This window comes from Chiloscyllium plagiosum, unplaced genomic scaffold (assembly GCF_037043375.1).
Source record: "Chiloscyllium plagiosum isolate Xiang-an unplaced genomic scaffold, Cpla_swu_hap1 HiC_scaffold_1, whole genome shotgun sequence".
Taxonomy (NCBI): Eukaryota; Metazoa; Chordata; class Chondrichthyes; order Orectolobiformes; family Hemiscylliidae; genus Chiloscyllium; species Chiloscyllium plagiosum.
The window spans coordinates 55,057,483-55,061,908 of NW_028270139.1; the positions used below are offsets into that span (position 1 = coordinate 55,057,483).

Below are 4,426 nucleotides of genomic sequence, written 5' to 3' on the forward strand. Positions count from 1 at the left end.
CATGGGGTATCAACAGCGAAGTCAATGCATTTCTAGTGCATTCCAATAAACTGGAATTTTTTTGTATGTTAAACCTTGTACTCCAAGATCCCACACTCAGCCCCTGAGGTTAGCATGGTGGTAATGTTGCATGACCTCCAAATCCTTGGTCCCAGTGTCTAGATTATGAGACCTCCATGAATTCACGACCTTGCACAGCAGCTTAAAGTTTTAATTTCATTAGTTAACACATCTAGGCATGGTTGGATGCTGAGATGGGGTTGGGTGATGGAATGGGGTGTTGGGGATAGGGTTAGGGGCTGATTCAGGAGGGGCTATTTGCTCTTTGAGTAGTTGAATTTGGGAAGAAATTAGGTCCTGTCTGCTTTCTAGGGGCTTATACAACTGTTAGGATGATTTATAGATGATACAGTTAACATGTTTGGAATGAACTAACAGAAGAAGTGGTGGAGGAGTCCACAATTACAGCATTTAAAAAACATTTGGACAGGTACTTGAATAGGAAAGGTTTTGAAGGATATGGGGCAAACACAGGCAAATGGGGCTAGTTACTTTGGGAAATCTGGTGATCATGGACAAGTTAGACCTAAGAGTTTGTTTCCATCATGTATTACTGTTCAGCATCTCAGTATCTGGCATAAAACATTTTATGACCTTCTCAAGGCCAACTAGGTTTTGGGAAATATTTGCGAGTCCAGCTAACAATACCCACATCCCATGAATTGATAAACAGAAACACTATTTAAAGTCCATATTGTCTTTCGGGTAAGGGAATTTGCCTTCCCTACACAGTCTGACTCTACGTGATCTCAGCCCATTAAGCAAGGTAGTTAGCTCTTAATTGCCTTCTGCAATGACCTAGCAAGCTGTCAACTTTGAAACCTTTCCAGAAATGTTGAACAAAACTAAGATTGGATATACTACCTTTGCATCACTATAAGCAGTGGAAATGCCAAAGGCATACCTTGCCCAATAGAGTCTGCGATGGCCTCCACGCTAACCTTTGGGGATTTGTGCCAAAAGATTGGGAAAATTGTTTCACAGATTAGTCAAGCAACAACCTAACCTAATCATTCTCATTGTATCATATCTTCCATTCCAAATCTTCCTTCATCATTTTTAGGTGTGCCCTGTTCAATGGGCTGGGCAGACATAATAGAGGTGCTGACGTAGTAGTCTCAAGTTCAGAGGATGTAATTTGGTGAAGGACATATCTGCTGGTCTTGGAGTGTGGCAGTTGGTGAGAGAACCAACACTAAGGAAAAGCCTATGTGACCAAATCAATTCCACATCAATTTACCTGTTGTGCTTGGGAGCATTGATTAGAATGACCACCACACCGTCCTTACGGAGGCTTAATGCTGTCTTAACACTGTGGGCACCTGTGTCATGTGGCACTACTATTGAGCTAATTGGGAAAGATTAAGAAGAGATCTAGGAGGTCAAAATTTGGTATCCATGAGGCAGGCCATCAACAGCAAAGGAATTGTATTCAAACAGAATCTCTACCTCATGATCCAGCAGTTCCTTCCCTCTTGCTATTATTGTCAAGCCAACAAACTAAACCTTTAAAAATTGAGAAATGTAAGACGCATGTCAGGAGCAGTATTGGGCATATCTAAAAATGTGGTCTCAACCCGGTGAAGCTACAATACATGATTGCTAAAAAGCAGGATAAAATAGACAGCATTAAGCAATCTCAGTCAACAGTTCAGATCAAAGCTCTGTACTTCCACCATATCCAGTAAGGAATGGTGTTAAACAACTATATTAGGAGTAAGTTCCCATAAACGGTCCTAGTTTTAGTGAAGAAGGTACTCAGCATGTCAGTAGAAGGGCAATGTTGAAACATTTGCGACCAAAGTGACTTCTGTTACCTCATTTAATATTTTCCATTTTAACATTGATAAGCTAATGGGTTTTTTTTTCATTTAGTGTTGTAAGATCTGTGTTTTATTGTTATTTCTCACTGGTCTGATTTAGGGCATGTTACTTGATTAATGCCTCTCCTGCTCTGCAACATACCCTATGCCAGCTACTCACTGACAGCACTCTTTGTTGCTTCCTGACTCACCCTCTCACCACCTGCTTGCTGCTTCCCTTTCATGAACCACATCTATATTACCTATTTTATGGTTAGTCGCAGAAAATATTGATAAGGACAAACATTAATTTCCACCAGAAGAAAACACAGTTGACAACTATGATTATAAAACATGCTTATTTCCCACAGATACAACAAATCTCTCGATTTAATTCTATGTTTGAATGTTGGTTTTGAATAGTCATTTCATAGGAAACAGATTCTTTGACCCAACTCATCCATGCCGACCAGTTTTCCTAAACTGCACAAATCCCATTTTCCTGCTTTTGTTCCATATCCCTCTAAACCTTTCCTCAAAACCTTAACTGTTCATTATATTTTGTTATAAATTCTAAGGGAATTATCAAAGACATGGAAGTCAACATTCATTTTGACATTTCCAAGATATAGTCGTTAAGAAGTCAGTTTCAATAAACATTCAGTACACTGCTGAAAAAAAAACAAATGATCATTAACCTTTCTCTGTCAGATGCTGGCTGACTAGCTGCATATATCCAGCAGTCATTATAAGAAACTGTTTTACTTTTGATCTGTTTTAGTTAAGATCGTTGAATGTCAGCAATCACAGGCAACAGGAACAATAGAAATATCTCTGTTATTTTGCTTAATTACCCTGAAGTTACTCTTATAAATATCTCCTTTGTGGTTAAACTATAAGTTCAATTGTTGTTTAATTTGTCAATTTTCTGTTGTGAATTTTTGTATAGTCTTTTTTTGTAGCGCATCATGCTCAATTTGTTTTTGTGATGCAAGAACTCTGAACTTGTAAAGTGATTGTCAACACTCGTGAGTTTATCCAGTTCAAGTCAGGTAAACAACAATAACTTTTTGTCATAAATTGTTATACTGATTTAACCCCATAGATAAGCTACTTGCTGATGTAAAAGCCAATGTTAACATGACAACCACAAAACATGGGGCATTTATATTATAAAAGCTTTAAGACCACTTTATGGCTTATTGTTGACTTTGTTTTCATTGCAGATGTTATAAAAGTGGCTCATGATTATCAAATGCCTCTTTACATAGATAAAGATGAATGAAGACTTGAATATAAAGCAGAAAAAAATTCCAGCATTGTATGCAGTAAACAATATAAACAATCAATATTACCTGTTCCCATTGTGGAAAACACAATACATGGAAAATGAACACATTCTGCAACAAGTACAAGTAGAAGACATGTTGAAGCTTGTCCTAACAAGTGGAGTGGTACAATGTAAGTTTGACATTATTACTCTCTCGCATAAAAGTTATCAATTTTAGCCATAGATCAAAGAGCAAAGCAGAGGCCTGATGATCAACTGTGTGGAGAAATGCCAGAGCTTCTGTAATGTATTTATTCTTGCACATCTTCTCCCAGCCAAACTGTGCCAGCGGCAGCAGTGCGGTGAAGTGCGGTTGCAGCAGAGTCGTCGTTTTAGCAGCAGGGACTTGAAGCATTTGCAGTGGAGGAGCATGGATCCAGGCCCATGGCTGAATTTGAAGCCGAAGCTGTTCCAATGACCATCTAACTTTATTGAGATAAAACAATAAAGTTCATCTCATAGTCTTATTTTCTGACTTTATTCTGTTTTTGGTTTATTTTCTGTGTTTTAAGATAGCACCAGAGAGTAGCAACACTAAACACTTTTCACTGTCTTTGTTATAAATGCATGTAACGTTAAATACATTACGCCAAAAATATAGAGAGGTGCCAGCAGAGACTTTGAAGCACATTGTCTGCTTTCCAAAAATGTATTATCATGAATGATTTAGTCTCAAGCTTGAATGTCACAGATCAATGAAAAGGAGCAGCTGTCAATGAAAGGAATAAAGAGAGTTATACGCTGCATCATGTAAGAAGGTATAATAGTGTCCAAAAATGGGAAAAGAGCCATTCCTTAACATTTTCTTGTTCAACATGATGTCTTCAAAATTAAAGAGCACGAATGACCCTTTGTTGTTTGATTTATTGTTGTCACATGTACCACAATGCAGTGACAAGTGTTGTTTTGCATGCTGTATAGGCAGGTCATACCATACAAAGTGCATCACGGTAGCAGAATAGACTGCAGAGTACAGTGTTACAGCCATAAAAATTGTGCAGAGGGAGAGATCAACATTAATATTTGAGAGGTCTATTCAAACGTCTGATACACTGTTCAGAGGTTCCACTGTAGTACGCTCCAGTTAAAGTCTCTCTCATGGCATACCATGTATTGTGACAATAGGATCACATCAAAATACATGGTAAACCAACAGAGAGGCCAATGAGTCTAAGGCGGGCAGTCAACCTAAACAATCAAAATATTTCTAAGGTGAGAGGAAGAAAAATTTTTA

General features: G+C 38.1%; 1 long non-coding RNA gene across 2 annotated transcripts; it reads left to right on the top strand.

Moving 5' to 3' along the window:
* Positions 1-328: 328 nt before the first annotated feature.
* On the top strand, positions 329-4,181 carry LOC148152123 (uncharacterized). Of its 2 annotated transcripts, none has more exons than XR_015757152.1 (3): positions 329-2,914; positions 3,134-3,323; positions 3,468-4,181. It is a non-coding gene; the product is annotated as an uncharacterized LOC148152123 (long non-coding RNA). The 2 variants fall into 2 exon arrangements; XR_015757151.1 differs by having other exon boundaries at positions 331-2,914; positions 3,089-3,323; positions 3,468-4,177.
* Positions 4,182-4,426: the final 245 nt, after the last annotated feature.